The 18,795-nt window shown below is 47.8% G+C and overlaps 1 protein-coding gene and 1 pseudogene across 1 annotated transcript in view; both read right to left on the bottom strand.

The window, feature by feature from the left end:
- LOC137633445 (elongator complex protein 2-like) overlaps positions 1–15,071 on the bottom strand; it is a 66,809-nt gene extending 51,738 nt beyond the window's left edge. Inside the window, exon 1 of the mRNA XM_068365739.1 lies at positions 14,965–15,071. The gene's annotated coding sequence lies outside the window, so the exon portion shown is untranslated. The remainder of the gene's footprint in view (positions 1–14,964) is intronic.
- On the bottom strand, positions 7,375–7,493 carry LOC137634062 (5S ribosomal RNA; annotated as a pseudogene).
- Positions 15,072–18,795: the final 3,724 nt, after the last annotated feature.

Raw genomic sequence — 18,795 nt, 5'->3', positions numbered from 1 at the left:
CTCCTCATCAGACAGAACGGGGGAAAGGCGTAAACGTCGATGTTGTCCCACCGTTGTTGGAAAGCATCTTGCCAGAGAGCCTTGGGGTTTGGGACTGGGGAACAGTACAGCGTGAGCCTGAAGTTCAGAGCCGTTGTGAAAAGGTCCACAGTCGTAGAACCCCACAAAGTCAGGACTTTTTTGGCTACTAGATGATCCAAAGAACACTCGGTACTCACTATCTAAGATGCTCTCTGTTCAGATTGTCGGAGAGCACATTCCTCTTGCCCGGAATGAAGCGTGCCGATAGTGGTAACAAGTGGATTTCGACCCATCTCAGTATCTATACTGCTAGATGGGATAGTTGCTGCGAAAAAGTACATCCTTGCTTGTTGATGTAGGCCACTACTGTGGTGTTGTCGCTCATCACCACCACAGAGTGACTTGCCAGGTACTGTTGGAACTGTTGAAGGGCTAGAAAGACGGCCTTCATCTCTAGGAGATTTATATGGAGGTACTTTTCTGACTCTGACCAGAGGCCTGAGGTCGTGTGGTACAGCACGTGGGCCCCCAACCCATTTTTTGAAGCATCTGAAAACAGCACATAAGTCTTGCGGTCTTACTGCTAGTCTGACCGTGTCTGCTGTCTCCATGCTGAACAGAGTTTGTTTGACAAACTTGTTCAGAGCTGAGAGGTTGATGACTGGTTTCCAGCCTCCAGACGCCTTCTTTACAAGAAAGTCGACTGAAGAAGCCTGGAGATTCGTCGAGGACCCCTTGGAGAGCGCCCTTCTTCAACAGGGTCTGGACTTCTGCCCGACGGGCTTGCCCCCTTGCCGATCCCATGGCAAGGGAGCTCAATGACACTGGATTCGTTGTCAGGGGAGGTAGAGATGTTATGAACACGGGACGCGATATCCTAGACTGATCACAGAGATTGTCCAGGAATCGGCCCCGAGTTGCTTCCACCTGTTTGAGCAACTTTATAGGCATCCCCCCCACTGATGGACAAGCAGGGGGACTGCCTATCCTAGCGTTTGTGGCCTCGGCTGCTCTATCTAGGATTCTTGCCTCCCCTGGAGGACTTTTTGTCTTTCCTTCCTTAGACAGGAAAGGGCTTACAGTAGACACCACGGTCTTCGCTGCTGTCGTCGTTTTAGCGGTCTTGACTGGACGGGACTGCTGTGGTAGCGGAGGCTTATAGTGCTTAGATGTTAAAGCCCTATGAAGGAGGGAGTCTTGATGAGACTTCCTCCACCTCTCAGCGGCTTGTTCCACATCCTTAGGCTCAAACAAGATGGATCCCTCTAGAGAGGAATGCCTGAGCCTATTGATCTCAGTGCTAGGGACCTTCTGATGAAATCTCTCAGCTACTGCATCCCGACGTTTCAGAATGGTATTTGCCCACAAGTTCAAGACTTGGTGGGCCAGAAACTCGATCTTGCGAGTACCTGAGAGAAGAAAGGTCTCCATAGCTTTCCTGGTACGTTCTTTGGAGAAATCCTCAGAACGTATCAGGATACCTAAGGTCCCCAACCAGATGTCGAGCCACGAAGTGGCTTGCATAGCACACTTCGCAACTTTCTCCTGGTTGCCGAGAATGAGACCTGCCGGTTGGAGAGTCTCTCAAGAGGGACTCCCCTGGTAAGCTCTTCCAGCGAGTGGTGAAGGGGAAGAGCTGAACAAGGCTCCTTAAGGATCTCGAAGTACCTCCTCTGCTGTACGCGAGGAGGTGGAAGGAGCTTGTTGGTGGCACTGGAACGGTTGGAGGAGGACATCTCGGAGAGCTGTAGAGAGATCTTGTCCCTGGTACTCTTAACCCCCTGAGACCAGGGCAGTGCTGCACTGGTCTTGGAGGGTTTCTGAGTACCAAAGACACGGTCCAAGACCGTGTCCTTGCCCTCTCGAGGAGGGATCTCTGGGTCGGAAAACCCGTTGAGAGTCCTCATCAAAGTCAGAACTTGCCAAAACGCATGTTCTGACTCTTGCTGGTCTCCTCCTGATGTAGGACTTGCAGCGAAGTCTCCTGTCCCCAAAGGCTCTTCTTGGGGAAAGTCGCGGATGTTCTCCGAGTGGCTAGCTGGCTCCATCCTAGTCCTAGTAGAGGACTTCGGTAATGTTTTAGAGTCCTTAGATTCCTTCCTGGGAAGGATGTAGGACTCCAACATTGACGAGGATGGCATGTTCCTTTCAGTCCCCCCGTGAGAAGACATCTCGACACGAGGAGAGGTTTCCCTCATTGGTGCGATGGGGGAAAGTTTCTCCATGCGTGATTCCCGAGGATGGGAAATCTTCGTCCGAAGGGGAAAGAGAGACCGTCTGGGGGAAAGAAGGAACCTGCCTCGAAGACTTGCGTGGAGTCAGTTTTGCCCTTGGAGAAGTTACCGCGTCCCGGAGCTCCTCTTTTTTTCTTCAAAGGGGTAGAAGCAGCAAAGGATCTGTGCCCTAATTCAGAGAAGACAGGCTTGAACGCCTGCATTACGCTCTGATTAGTGCACCGAACCAGGGCTGTTAGCTTACAGACGCGCTGTCAGACATACCCCTTGAAGGGACAGGAATTGAAGGATCCTTGGGAGGAATTCTCATCATTGGTGGGTTCGCCTGAAAAGGCTTTGGGATCCTGGACCCCTCTAGATGTTTCTCTTCTCCCACAATGGGCGCTGGTATGCGCTCGCGGGGAGGGGAATGAGGCGATGGCGACCTTGCCGTTCGTAGTTCAGCAGTCTCGCGTGCGGGAGGATATTAACGCTCGTGCGAGGGAGATTAATGGTGCTCGCGTGAGGGAGAATACCAGGAGTCGCGCGCGGGAGACTACGGGCGTGTCCACGCGCGGGAGATTGATGGCGCACAGGATCGTGTGCAGGAGACTGTGGGCGGACAGAAAAGCGTGCGGGTGACTGTGGGCGGACAGAAGCGTGTGCGGGAGACTGTTGGCGCGCACGCGCGCGCAGAATCAAGGCGTTGAGTGCGCGGGCGAGAGTTCGTGCGTGCCTGTACCAGTCGTAAGGAGCGCGCGCAGGAGAAAGACCCCTAGCACGCGGCCGTGCAGTTGAAGTCTGTGCTGATCGTGGGCGCAAATCTGTAGGAGAGGATGGGGAAGTGTGCGCGCATGTATCCTCGCGGATGCATGCGGGCGATGGAGAGAGCTGGAACGTGGAAGAAGTCACTCTAGTTAACTTCCCAGTAGCGCCCAAATCAGTAGATCGTGGGTGCGCAGGAGAAATAACTGCTGGGCGTGAGCGCTGGCGCGCAGGACATCGCTGGTGCGCAGGAGAGCGCTGGCGCGCGGGAGAGCACTGGCGCGCGGGAGAGCGCTGGCGCGTGGGAGAGCGCTGGTGCGCAGGAGATCGCTGGCGAGTGGGAGAGCGCTAGCGCGTGGGAGAGCGCTAGCGCGTGGGAGAGCGCTGGCACGTGGAAGAGCGCTGGCGCGTGGGAGAGCGTTGGCGCGCAGGAGGTTGACGGCGCGTGGGAGAGCGTTGGCGCGCAGGAGGTTGACGGCGCGCAGGTGAGGGTTAGGCAAGGCCTGGTGCGCAGGAGAACGTGGGCGCATATGTGCAAGAGTGCGTGCATAGCGCGGAGAAGAGCTGGGCTCCTGTTGGAACATATGTGCGTGTTGACGCATACGCCCTTGATGCCCTGTGTTAGGGTTTGTTGACGGGGCCTGACGAGCTACTATAGCGTGCTCCTCAGGTTTCGTTTTAGCATACTCTGGTCGGCAGGTCGACGTGTCCTTTACAAGGTCGACCTTCCACCGAAGGAGATCGCGAACGATCTGCAGAAAGGTCCAAGACCAATGCAGGAACAGTGATCGGTGATTGTTGTCGAGGTTCCTCTGCAGGGGACTGCATCGAAGATGTTGAACCGAAGAGCCGCCTCCTCACCGCAGGTGAAGGAAGGCCTCTTTGGCGAAGAGGAAGGCGAGCATTGCGACGAATGCGGCCTCCTGGGGCCGTAGGGGCAGCAAACTGACCTTCTGCAGTCCTCCGAAGAGGAGTCTCTGTAAGTGAACTCCACCAGGGGAAGAAACACTAGCAGGAGAGACTGTTGGACTTAGTTTCTCCCTCGATGGTTGAACAGGAACGGGAGAAACTAAGCCGTCAGCTACCATAGGGTTTGAAGAGGCATGGGTGATGGGTGATACCGCATTGGATACCTCTGACCCCACAATGTCGACAAGAGACAGAGGATCAACCTCTGTCGGTGACGGCGATTGCTTAACAGCGGCACCCAATCGGATGTAGTCAAGTAAAACCTCCTTGGAGGGCGAACCCTCAAGCCCCAAGGAGGACCAAAGCTGAAAAAGGGGGATTAGTGACATATCCTCCCCCAGGGGGAGAGGTGGAGCTGCTTCGCTAGGGGAAGCAACGTCATCTCTCAAGCCCCGAGTTTGGTAAACAGTACATCGGTCTACGCTACCACTCGATGGTCTCTCGAAAGAGACCGATCGAGTGGGAGCTTTGGAGGAGGTTTGGGCAACGGAAGAAGAGGCCTAGGGTTTTTCTCCTTTCAAAGAAACCTTCGAAGGAGAAATATGACAAATTCGAAGATAATTTATATTTTACCTAACCATACAAACCTTAGCTATTTACATTGGGTTTACCTTTTAGCGCAGCTGAAATGGCGAGCCATTAGAATTTAACGAGGGTGTATTACCCCCGCGCTAGTTAGCGGGGGGTAGGAGAGTGGTAGCTAGCTACCCCTCCCCCCCTCACACACCGGTGAAGCTCACTTTCACTTAGAGGTAGGACTTGTCTTGGGGGACAGGGCTGGCGTGCAAATATGTGTAAATAGCTAAGGTTTGTATGGTTAGGAAAAATACAAATTATCTTCGAATTTGTCATTTGTTCCGTAACCGAAATACAAACCACGCTATTTACATTGGGTGACTTACCCCTTAGGTAGGGTGGAAAGTCCCCAGCCATACTGGCTTTGGCTTTACCCAGGGACTCAGAATCCGAGTGAGTCGCACTCGAGAAAAGGAGTCTCTGCACCTCACAAGTTCCTTGCTCCGTAAGGAACCGTGTGGCCTACATAAGCTTGTGTGTGAAGGAAGAAGTGTGACTCGTCCTAGGCAGTTGACCTGGAGTTCCAGAAGGAACTCTGGGTTAGGACGTTCCCAATACCACCTCGTCAGGGTATGGGGGACGTGACAGTATTGACTCAATACTTGGAACACAAGGAAGCATGGTTTACCTGCAGAGGTTTGAGGTCAGCTATGCAGAGACCAGGATGCTGCTTCCCAGTAGAGGGAATGCAGACTAAAACCTGATAACAATGCCCTCAACCTTCTGCTACCTGTCCAAAAAGGAGCCTGAGGTTAGACCAGCTGTTGTGTAGCCACCACAGAGCGATAGAAAATGTATCGAAACTCCTGTGGGTCACGCCCTGCAGGAAGCAGGCTGCGAAGGTCATTAGACGCTTCCAGACTCCAGCTTGTAGCACCTGCGACACAGAGTAGTATTACTCGAAGGCGGGGGACGTTGCGATGGATCTGACATCGTGCTGTAGGGCGACGTGACGGGGGAGGGTCTGAAGACAGGTCGAGATGAAAATCCTTGAGTCCGAGCTGAAGAGGTATACTGGTGACTCTCCCCCGTGTCCTTCTTGTGCTCCCAAACCAGCTGCAACTGAGGACAAACTGCAGTTGTTCCCAAAGCTAACCTCTCGATTCCTTACTGGCAAGAAGGAGAAGGTTTTGGGACATCAGATACAGAATGGAGACTCGAAATCTTGAAGGAATTGGACCGAAGGGCCGGGACCCCAAGATTCTGAGTCTAGCCAACAACTCAGGAGCGAACCTGAATGTTGCCTTCCCCCATTCCTTAGAAAGGGCGGAGTCGTACGAGACCAAGAAGATTGCCTACACACTGGCCGCGGCCAGAGTGAGCTGGAGACCCAATCAAGACGGAATACAATCAGAGGCCTGACGTAAAGGGTCTTGAGAAAATCTCTTAAGGGACTAAAAAAGTCCGAGCCATGCTCCAAGTTGGAGGTCTCACTCCGACTAGGGCAGGGATGTTCGCAGCTTCGCATGAGCGAGGAAAGGTCCAGCGGGAAGGAAAAAGTTATTCCTTTAAGCCTGAAGGTCAGGGAAAGGCTGAGAGACAGGCTTCATTGTCGAGAGCGGAAAGGAGTTTTCCTCCCGCCGAAAGGCAATAAGATCGTTATTGCTGGAGAAGAAGCCTTAAGGGAAGAGGTATATCTCCCACGACACCAACCACTGAAGACTCTTCACTTCGCCTGGAAGACCCCTGCGGATGACTATCGCAGATGACGTGACCTCCGTCCCGCGACTGTAGCGGGTTGTCTCTCTCGAGGAGGAGGCGTAGTGTCTCCAGGCATGAAGCCGAAGCGACGCCCCGGCTCGAGAAAGATGTTGCTGTGTGGTTGTTTGAGTAGCCTGTGCCGTGGGAGAAGCTCTCCCGGGAGTTCCGTCAGGGGAAGCAGAGGGTCCGGAAACCGTTCTGCGCATAGTCCCAATGGAGCTCTCAGGGCCATTGAAAGGTTGACAGACAACCTGGTCTTGAGACCCATTCTCAACAGACAACAAAGGAGGGAAGACGCAGGCGTCGATGTTGTCCCACCATCACCGGAATGCATCTTGCCAAAGAGTCTCGGGGTCTGAGACTGGGGGGGAAGAACAGCGGAAGCTTAAGGTTCCAAGCTGTCGCGATCCGGTCCCCCAGACCAGGACTTGCTGGTTACTCAAGGCCAAAGACCCCCAGGTACACTCTCTCTACGAGGCTCTGCTCGGATAGTCAGAGAGAACATTCCTCTGCCTGGAATGAGAGAGCCGATGGTGGTATTGAGAGTATCCCAATCATCTCGGTATCTCTACTGCAAGATGCGAAGGTGTAAAAATGCGTCCCCTGCTGGTTAGAACACGCCAGAACCATGAAGTCGACGCGCACGGAGCGACTCGGCAGGAGCTGTAGGATCTGTAGAGGGGCCAGACTACGGCCCCTAAGCCTGCCTGAATGATGGAGAGGTATCCTTCAGGTCCTGACCACAGGCCTGGACCGGAACATGCCCCCCCCCCCCCCCCCCTTTTCTTTGACGAGTCCGAGAACAGCATAAAAAATGTGGGGAAAGGACGAGAATATCCACTCCCATCAAGAGGTTCCATAGGTCAACACCCATTGCAGGTCTAATCGTTCCGTTGGTCCCATAGGGGCCAGAAAGTCTGGTTAATCGTTGCTTGAAACCACCGGAACTCAGACCGCCCCACATGGAACTTATCCTGAGGCGACCGTTCGGAACTATAGACGGGTCAATGAGGAAAAGAGAACTAGGAAACGTTCCAAGGTAGGGCTGAAAGCTCAGCTTGACTGAGAACAGGTACTGCGACTCTCCTCAGCCTTGCCACAGTCAACTGAAGGGAAGGGTCAGAGGAGGTGGCAACAGAATCTGGCGTCCCCAGGTGGTCACCCATCCAAGTACCGACCAGAACCGACGTTGCTTAACCTCGCTGGACGGACGAGAAGCGGGGTTTCCAACGTGGTAAGGCCGTTGACTCAATATCATGGCTAGATACTCCAGACGTTGAGGCAGAAGAAGAAGAGAAGGCTCCTAGCAAAATACCATGAACCCCCACTCATGGTAAGCATCCGGAAGCTCGTCCCGGCGCTGAAGAAGGTCGAACCCGAGCCTACCGGAGTTGACCAGACCTCCAAAAGGCGAAGGAGGCGGAAGCCTGCACCTGAGCGGCCATGAGGACAGTAGGGAGAGTTCTCTGAGGAAAAAAACCTGCGATGCCACGGCGGGATCGCCACACTGCATCTTAAGCAGGAATACCTGCAGTCTAGGCTGAATTCCACGAGCTTCCTGGAAGATGGATGGAATGGAAACTGAAAGAACCCGTCCTTCCGATCCAGGGTCTAAGGAGTCCTGTCGCCTCGTTACCAGTCTGATCGATTCTGCTGTTCCACGCTGGACGAAGTTTGTTCGACAAACTTGATCAGGGCTGAGAGGTCGACTACGGAACTCCCGTCTCAGCTACTTCCTTACAAGAAAGGATCGACTGAAGAAGCCGGGGGTGAAGTTGTCGATGATCCTATGGAGGACCTTCTCCTAAGGCATGGATCATTCTGCCCAAATGGGCAAACTCTTGCCGACCCTATGGCATAGAGGTTCAGAGACACTGAATTCGCTGACAGAGACGGCAGGCGCGATATCCTTGGCTGATCACAGAGATCATGCAGGAATGGGCATCGGGAAGCTGTCATCCGGATGAGTAACCTTAGGCATCCTCCCAGCGTGAAACCTGCAAGGGGGGGGTGCCAATCCTAGAGTTCATGAACTCTGCCGCTCCCTCTAGGACTATGCCCCCCCCCCGGGAGAGCCTCCCATGCCATCTGTTCCTGACAAGAGGGAACTGCAATTGGACACTTTGTCTCAGTTGTCATAGCCGGTCCGATAACTTAGGCCGACGTGGCTGAAAGAAAGAGGCGCTGGAGCCCTGCAGGGTCTGGAAGAAAGCGCCTTGGAGGAGTGAAAACGGAAGTCGACTTCCTCCGCACAGCCGCTGTCTATGTCTCTGTCCTTGGGCACAAACAAACTCTCCTCAAGGATGGAAGGGTGTCTGAAGTTGTCGACATCCACGGATGAGACACCCGAAAGGAAGCCCTCGGTCATTGCGTCCAGATGGTCCAACATCGAGCTTGCCCGCAAGTTCGATACTTGACGACGAAACGCCAAGGTGCTTGAGCCCGAGAGGAGGAAAGTACCCATGACCTTCCTGTAGCTTCCTTGAGCCAAACCTCGGGTCGTAACCGAGGAGGGAAAGGACTTGGTAAGCCTCTTTCACGAGATGGAGAAGAGGAAGGGTAAACGGTCACCCCTTGGCCGATGGTGAAATCTCGAACGGAAAGCCCCCCGCCAAAAATCCTTCCAGGGAATGACGGGGAAGGGCTAACCCAGGTTCTGGAAAGAAGAATGTTGCTCAGACCTCCCTGAAGGTTCTTCTTATTCTTGCATGCGCCATGCTCTGCGTTTACTGGGTGAGGCCGTATTCTGGAAATACACTCCAGAAGAACTCGCCAGGCTGGCCATGCTGCGAAAACCCCAATGGGAATCGCGGTCGCAATCGCCCTGGAGCTCGCGCGATGGTAAATCAATGATTTACGCGTGGGCGAACGTGGAAGTGCCCATGTGCGGTCACGCAGGAACGCAAACGAAGGTGAGTGAAGGAGCGTAGAAGGAGGGCGAGCGTGGTAGGAAGGGCGAGAGCTGGTGGTCGGCGAGCGATAACCCATAGGCGAGCAATGGATACTGCAAGAATTAAGCCGACGTTCGTGCGAAGAAACACCGTAGGCTCGCGCGACGGAACACCGTCCGTCCGCGCGATGGAATACCGTTGGTTCGCGCACGGGCGAACATTGGAGAGCATGTGCGCGGACACGCATGAGCGTAGGCGTGCAGGCACGTGAGAGTGTGGCCGCGCGGATGAGCACAGGCGGTCGGGAGACCGATGACGCGTAGGCGGGCGATGGCGCGTTGACGAGCGATAGCCCATAGGAGAGAGAAGGAGCGTTGGCAAGCGATGGTGCGTCGGCAAGCGATGGCTCGTCGACAAACGACGGCGCATTGGCGAGTGGTGGCGCGTTAACAAAACGCTAACGCGCAGGTGAAGAATCGCGCGGGCGCGTAGGCGATTGCCAACGCGAGAGAGACTAGCGATGGTCAGCGCGCATTGCGCTAACAGAAGGTGCGCAGGTGCATCAGGAAGGTGAGCGCTGAAGCAAGCTGTTAATCAGGCGATCCTAGACGGTCAGAAAACCGTTGGTGCCCATTGGTGCGTGGCAAAGAAGGGCGCGCAGATGTGTGCTGGCAATTGAAGAAAGCTGGCCCACAGAAGGACAGAAGTAAAGGTGAGCGCTGGCGAGTAGGAGGAAAATCTACGGCAAGACTCAGCTACCGGAGATCGTGGTCCACAGCAGGCGAGCGCTAGATCGCTACTGATGGTGTTCAGGGGAACTGACACGCGTGGCAGATCGATGGCGATCGTTGACGCGTAGGAGATCGCTGACGAGCAGGTGAACGTTGACGCGTCTAAGGTCGCTGGCGAGCTGGTGATCGCTCACGAGCAGAAGGCAACGCGTGGAAGCCTGCGCGTAGAAGAAGAGTCCTTGACAAAGACCTGAACCGAAGTTCTAGATCACGAGGGCAAACGTGGGCGCACAGGGCGCGTAACAGGAACAGCAGAGATGATCATCATGAGAGTGCCGACGAACAGGAGAGCGCTGGCGAACAGGAGAGCGCTAGCGATCAGGAAAGCGCTGATGAGCAGGAGAGCGCCTGTGCGCTAACACTGAGCAGGAGCAGGAGAGCAGAAGGGCACGCAGGGGAACCCTGACACGCAAGGGAAGAACCCCCGTGGAAGGCAACCCTTTGCCCCGAAGGGATCGTTGTCCGTCGGGAGACTGATGTCCGTTGGAAGACCGTTGTCTGTCCGCCAGGAGACTGATGTCCGTCGGAAGACCGTTGTCCGTCGGGAAGACCGTTGCCCGTTGGAAGACGAGGAAGATCAAGAAGAAAGAGTTGTAGGCTGCAGCGGAGATTCAAAAAGGCGCCTCTTAGCACCCTTATAGGGAGATGAGAGGCCCTTACGACGAGGCGTACGGTGAGCCTTACGGCGAAGGAGGCCAACAGCAACAGAAGAATCCTCCGAAGAGGAGTCTCTATGAGTGTACTCTCTCGCGAACGAAAGAGAAACACTTCGTAGAAGAGACTGGTCAGCCAGTGACCTAAAAGGAGCAATCCTCCGAAGAGGGACTCCTGCAGTTGCCTAGTCCCTTGAGCGAAACTGCAGGTGCGACCGCTCAGCACCAAGAGCATAGTCGCACGAAAAAAAGGCAAGAGAAGAGCCCCCCAAAAGGGGAAAAACTCAGCCTGGACAGGAAAAACTTCCCTCGGAAGGAAAGTTACCCACCCAAGGAGGCAAGCCTCCTGAGAGTTCTAAAATGAACTAGAGAGCTGTCAATCGTCACGGGAGTACTACCAGTAGAAGGAGACAAACGACCCTGACGAAAATCCAAAGGGGAGGCAGCAACAGCCGAATCCCCAGGCCTCCACACGACAGCTCACACCGGTGCCATATTACAGAAACGAACTAGATCGGTAACTGTAAAAAAATAAAACAAAAATCATTAGTACACATTCATTCCCCCGGGAAGGCTCCGAAGAGGAATCCCGAGGGAAAGGAACAAGAATTACACAATAGGCACGTGCCCTCACAACCACTTACACTCACGGAAGGAGAGCAGTAACCAAAACAGAATTATAACGATTATAATTATGAAACTATGTAATTATGTAATTTAAAAATGAATGAACACTAAAGAAAGAACGAAAACCCCGAAAGAAATCGTTTTACAAGCCGAAAAATTAACAAATACAATTAGATTCAGAAACTAATTGAGACAAAACGTACGCCGTAGCAACCCCCCACACGGGAAGGAAGCTACAAGGGGCGTAGTAAACGTAGTAAAAGGGTGAACGACCTAAAGAGAGAGAGAGAGAGAAAGACCGAAGCCAAACTCGACCGCAACCCATAAAATTACACCGTGGTGGCCTAAACTGCCGAGGGCTCCACGGAGATATCGTACACTACACACACAACTCTGAAAAGGAAACTTACTGATTTCTATACTCAAATATATATACAAACATGAAAACTGTTTACATATATATTGAAGTAAAGAAAAGTAAGTGATTAAGTAAAGACAAAACAAACAATGGCTGCCAAGCGAGGACCAAGACAGAGACGTCTATCCCAGTCCGAGCCAAAAGTGAAAGTGAGCTTCACCGGTGTGTGAGGGGGGGGGAGGGGTAGCTAGCTACCACCCCACTAACCCCCCCCCTAACTAGCGCGGGGGTAATACACCCTCGTTAAATTCTAATGGCTCGCCATTTCAGCTGTGCTAAAAGGTAAACCCAATGTAAATAGCGTGGTTTGTATTTCGGTTACGGAACAAATCCCATTTGGACTTCTTCCGTCGTCGCGAAAACCTCTCCATCTGGGAGGTAGACCACTCCCTACATTCACTACACCTGTTATTGCTATCACACCGTTGGCCCCTACAGGAAGGGCAAAGGGCGTGAGGATCGGTCTCGACCGCCGACATGAATGTTCTACAGGGGCGGTCGGGAAACCCAGGGCAGGTGCGCATATCCGCAGAGGCCAACTTCACACACAACACTAGAAAAGAAAAAGCAAAAGAGCATTAAATGACTGCCAAATGACGGCGAGGATGAAAGCGGACACGTCCGACTACCATCTGAGCCAAGAGCAAAGTGAGCTCAAGCACAGGTGTGTGAGGGGGGGGGGGAAGCAAGCTACCCTCCCCTACCCCCGCTAACTAGCGGTGTGGGTAGTAAACCCTCGTTAAAAATTAATGGCTCGTCATTTCAGCTACGCCAAAGGTAATACTGTACCCCTATTAAATAGCATGGTTTGTATTCCAGTTATGGAACAAATCTAGATTAGGAATAAGAAATTCTGTCCAACAAATTAAGATGAGAATCAGCAGCTAAACACCAGACAGGAGAACAATACTCAAAACATGGTAGAATGAAAGAATTAAAACACTTCTTCAGAATAGATTGATCACCGAAAATCTTGTAAGACTTTCTCAATAAGCCAATTTTTTGTGCAATTGAAGAAGACACAGACCTCATGTGATTCTCAAAAGTAAATTTGCTGTCGAGAATCCCACCTAAAATTTTAAAAGTCAAACAAATTTAAAGAAACATTATCAATACTGAGATCCGGATGTTGAGGAGCCACCGTCCTTGACCTACTTACAATCATACTTGAGTTTTATTATGATTCAACTTCATAACCCATAATTTGCAACATGCACTAATTTTAGCTAAATCTCTATTAACTCTTGGTTAAGTTTGTAGTTGGTTGAGACACGTCCTGTTCAGTTGCATTCAACAATTCTGTAATAATCATCATGAAATGTTAGGTAGGGTAAAGGTCATTATAATGTATCGGTCGCTGTAGCCACGGCATTGCTTCCTGGCCGACTAAAATAACACCCGTTGGGCGGCGCTCGGTTCGCCTATCAGCTGGTGGCACAAATTGAAAATTTAGTGATGTTTGGACATATGTTTTTCCTAAGATCAACAATCTACATTCTTATCCCCTTGTTAAGATTGTAGTTCGTTGGGACACTTCCTGAAAGTATACCGAACACTAATTTGTTATGTATACAGTACAGCCAAAGGTTAAGGTAGGCAACATCTAATTAGGATGTTTAAGAGGATTAAGCCAGTGTCATTAAGCTGACCCGAACTAACCTTTCTTTTCCGTGCGCTTGTAGGCCTGCTTTTGTTGGCCGCGTGATTTAAAAAATTTAACTGCCCCCCCGTGACCCAAGATTGACCTGACCGAGGTCAACCTTTCCAACGCTAACATCCGTGATGGACAGACGCATGACCTATACTCTGGTTTTTCTTTGAGCGACGTGGTTGTATCTATTACTCATATCGATCAGCTTGGTGCTTTGGGGACAATCATGTATAACTGGAGGTGCAGGAACCGCAATTGTCGTACAAAATTCACATAAAGGTAATCCCGAGTGTGGTTAAGATATAATTTTGAGTGCTGCCCATCGTTTTATTGTGTGGAAGAGAGATTTATTTGAGATTCACTTTACCATAATATAACCATTTATATTTTATTTTGTTTTAGTTTGCGACCTGGAGGGGGTTCTGGGAGCTTGCCCCCCGCTAGGGGTTATGACCTGGGAACTATTAGGTTAGGTTAGGAGGGTTTGTGGGGTTCTGTAACCTTTTACAAATCTGACTAGGGGTTGTGACCTGGGATGGGGATCCGGGAGCTTGACCCCGGCTAGGGGTTGTGACCTGGGAACTACTAGGTTAGGTTAGGTGGCTTTTTACAAATCTGGCTAGGGGTTGTGACCTGGGAAGGCTGTCCGGGGGCTTTCCCCGCCTAGGGGTTGTAACCTGGTAACTATTCGGTTATGTTATGTGGGTTTGTTAGGTTCAGTGGCCTTTTACAAATCTCACAAGGGTTAAATAATCCCGTTTAGTCCTATTTAACCACACCCAAACCCCAAGGTTCCCACCTGTGTCCGTCGAGTGTTCCTAGTACAGTATGTAGAACGTTGGGACAAACGAGTGAAATTTCAGTTATTTGATATCGTATGAAATGCCAAGCACAAAATTAACGTTTTCTCGGTGTTCCAACACATTTCTTGTTGGCTATCCTCGCATATTTCCGACATTCATGCGCAAAGTGGTCCTAGTATGTAGATTGTTGAGACAAGCGTTTACAAAACTAGTGAATTCATTGATATCTCATTCGGTTATGATTCCAGTGGGGGTTTATGTAGGATAGTGGCCACCTGTATGTATTATTATGTCTGACTTAGAATATAGCAGTGTAAGGGGGGTCACAGGGGGCATTAGCCCCCCGTTAGGTAAGTAAGTAAGGACACAGCTTGTAAGTTAGGTTAGGTTAGGGGGGGGGAAATTTAGGATAGTTGATGTACATTTTTAATGAACGCGTGAGGAACTGGCCGCTGATATACATAGGCTCCTCACTCTGTTATAATTCCGTTTTTTACTCTATTTTCTAGTTAACCTAACCCTCTCCCAACAAACTACGAAGGCACCAAAACACGACATATTTCAAAACCGTCATTCCAAATATTGGATTGAATCTAGCAACTCAAAAGCCTAAGTTTTAAAACACCAGGCAACGCCCATAACCTACGGCTTTACCGGCCAAACAGTGCCGAAATAAAAACCAAAAACTCTGGTTGTATATAAAATATGAATGAAAATGAAAAACTAATCAATAAAATAAGAAATAAAATGAATTAAATACATAAATATGGTACGTGACATCGTCAAAAACACCCCCAAACCATACGCCGACATATCCCGGTTTATGGGTTAAATAACATAATTTCCGGCTAAATATCAGCACAATAAACCAGATTTAACACTTACTGTCTTCTGTTTCTTGCAATCTGAAATTGACATCTTTTTATACACTTCAAAATATGAAAAAAATTTGACGGCGGGACAACCTGGGACACTAAAATCTTTCTACCCGGAGATAGCTACCCGAGGATAGCGTTATGTTGGGCTAGCAGTAAATAACTTTCTCGATTAGTAAGGCCAGGTCATAATAACAGACGATGTTTTAGTAGGTACAATCTTTCTATCCGAAGATAGTACCTGGACATAAGAAATGTTTATCGACTAGTAAGGCCAGGTAGTTGCAGACGATGCTTTCGGATTTGTTTATCTGGAGGAATTTGTATACGAAAATACATGAAGAATGTTTGTATAGTGTTTCAATGTTCACTTATCTATTGAATATATCACTATTACAGTAGTAGACGTGTGGGTGGATGTATGATAGAGGCCACCTGTATGTATAGTGACGGTTGACGAAGAATAGGGCTGTTTAAGGGCATGGCTTGTAAGTTTGGTTAGAGGGGGTGAAATTAGTTAGTATCCCTTTTTTATGCACGTTTGGGGGAGCTGACCACTCATATATAATGGCCCCGACCTGTATCCGTAGGCCCCTATTACTGATAATCATAATAGACCTATCACTGTATCAGTCACAAATGTTGACATGCGACCTATGGGTTTGAATGACTGCACAGACATTGAAGAAAAAAATTCTCATTCCTACACATCATTATTATTATTTATTATTTTTATTATTATTATTATTATTATTATTATTATTACTTGGTAAGCTACACCCCTAGTTGGAAATGCAGGATGCTAAAAGCCTAGGGGCTCCAATATTGAAAATACCCCAGTGAGGATAGGGAGCAAGGAAAAATAGAATATTTTGAGAACAGAAACATTAAGATAAATATCGCCTATATAAACAAAACAGGAGTAAGAGATTAAGATAGTGTGCCCGAGTGTACCTTCAATCAAGAGAACTCCACTCCAAGATAGTGGAGGACCATGGTACAGAGGCTATGGCACTACCCAAGAATAGAGAATATTGAAGTAAAATATTGTATAATATTGTATCTAACCCATTTCAGAATTCTGCGATAGAGGGGTAAAAATGTGTAATTTTCACTTTTTTGACTTTTCTCGACAAATACATAGCTGGTTGCCAGACATAGAAACAATTTTTGCGTCACATTGAGTTGGTATAGAATTTGAGCCTCATATATAGTATAATCAGAATCATGAATAATATTTTATCTAACCCATTTCAGAATTCTGCGATAGAGGGGTAAAAATGGGTAATTTTCACTTTTTTGACTTTTCTCGACTGAAATACATATCTGGTTGCCAGACATAGAAACAATTTTTGCGTCACATTGAGTTGGTATAGAATTTGAGCCCCATATATAGTATAATCAGAATCATGAATAATATTGTATCTAACCCATTTCAGAATTCTGCAATATTGGGGTAAAAACGGGTAATTTTCACTTTTATGACTTTTCTCGACTGAAATACATATCTGGTTGCCAGACATAGAAACAATTTTTGCGTCACATTGAGTTGGTATAGAATTTGAGCCCCATAAATAGTATAATCAGAATCATGAATAATATTCTATCTAACCCATTTCAGAAATCTGCGATAGAGGGGTAAAAATGGGTAATTTTCACTTTTTTGACTTTTCTCGACTGAAATACATATCTGGTTGCCAGACATAGAAAAAATTTTTGCGTCAAATTAAGTTGGTATAGAATTCAAGCCCCATACATAGTATAATCAGAATCATGAATAATATTGTATCTAACCCATTTCAGAATTCTGCAATAGAGGGGTAAAAACGGGTAATTTTCACTTTTTTTACTTTTCTCGACTGAAATACATATCTGGTTGCCAGACATAGAAACAATTTTTGCGTCACATTGAGTTGGTATAGAATTCGAGCCCCATACATAGTATAATCAGAATCATGAATAATATTGTATCTAACCCATTTCAGAATTCTGCGATAGAGGGGTAAAAATGGGTAATTTTCACTTTTTTGACTTTTCTCGACTGAAATACATATCTGGTTGCCAGACATAGAAACAATTTTTGCGTCACATTGAGTTGGCATAGAATTTGAGCCCCATACATAGTATAATCAGAATCATGAATAATATTGTATCTAACCCATTTCAGAATTTTGCGATATTGGTGTAAAAATGGGTAAATTTCACTGTTTTTTACTTTTCTCGGCTGAAATACATAGCTGGTTGCCAGACATAGAAACAATTTTTGCGTCACATTGAGTTGGTATACAATTTGATCCCCATACATAGTATAATCAAAATCATGAATAATATTGTATCTGACCCATTTCAGAAATCTACGATAGAGGGGTAAAAATGGGTCTTTTTCACTTTTTTTACTTTTCTCGACTTAAATACATATCTGGTTGCCAGACATAGAAACAATTTTTGCGTCACATTGAGTTGGTATAGAATTTGACCCCCTAACATATTATAATCAGAATCATGAATAATATTGTATCTAACCCATTTCAGAATTCTACGATATTGGTGTAAAAATGGGTAAATTTCACTTTTTTTACTTTTCTCGACTGAAATACATATCTGGTTGCCAGACATAGAAACAATTTTTGCGTCACATTGAGTTGGTATAGAATTTGAGCCCCATACATGGTATAATCAGAATCATGAATAATATTGTATCTAACCCATTTCAGAATTCTGCGATAGAGGGGTAAAAATGGGTAAATTTCACTTTTTTTACTTTTCTCGACTGAAATACATAGCTGGTTGCCAGGCATAGAAACAATTTTTGCGTCACATTGAGTTGGTATAGAAATCGAGCCCTATACATAGTATAATCAAAATCATGAATAATATTGTATCTAACGCATTTCAGAAATCTGCGATAGAGGGGTAAAAATGGGTAAATTTCACTTATTTTACTTTTCTCGACTGATATACATATCTGGTTGCCAGACATAGAAACAATTTTTGCGTCACATTGAGTTGGTATGGAATTTGATCCCCATACATAGTATAATCAAAATCATTAATAATATTGTATCTAACCCATTTCAGAATTCCTCGATAGGGTGGTAAAAATGGGTAAATTTCACTTTTTTGACTTTTCTCGACTGAAATACATATCTGGTTGCCAGACATAGAAACAATTTTTGCGTCACATTGAGTTGGTATAGAATTTGATCCCCATACATAGTATAATCAAAATCCTGAATAATATTTTATCTAACCCATTTCAGAATTCTGCGATAGAGGGGTAAAAATGGGTAAATTTCACTTTTTTGACTTTTCTCGACTGAAATACATATCTGGTTGCCAGACATAGAAACAATTTTTGCGTCACATGGAGTTGGTATATAATTTGATCCCCATACATAGTATAATCAAAATCATGAATAATATTGTATCTAACCCATTTCAGAAATCTGCGATAGAGGGGTAAAAATGGGTAAATTTCACTTTTTTTACTTTTCTCGACTGAAATACATATCTGGTTGCCAGACATAGAAACAATTTTTGCGTCACATTGAGTTGGTATAGAATTTGATCCCCATACATAGTATAATCAAAATCATGAATAATATTGTATCTAACCCATTTCAGAATTCTGCGATAGAGGGGTAAAAATGGGTAAATTTCACTTTTTTGACTTTTCTCGACTGAAATACATAGCTGGTTGCCAGACATGGAAACAATTTTTGCGTCACATTGAGTTGGTATAGAATTTGATCCCCATACATAGTATAATCAAAATCATGAATAATATTGTATCTAACCCATTTCAGAAATCTGCGATACAGGGGTAAAAATGGGTAAATTT

The sequence above is a fragment of the Palaemon carinicauda genome, chromosome 43 (genome assembly GCF_036898095.1).
Source record: "Palaemon carinicauda isolate YSFRI2023 chromosome 43, ASM3689809v2, whole genome shotgun sequence".
Lineage (NCBI taxonomy): Eukaryota > Metazoa > Arthropoda > Malacostraca > Decapoda > Palaemonidae > Palaemon > Palaemon carinicauda.
This window is presented reverse-complemented; position numbering and strand designations above follow the sequence as displayed.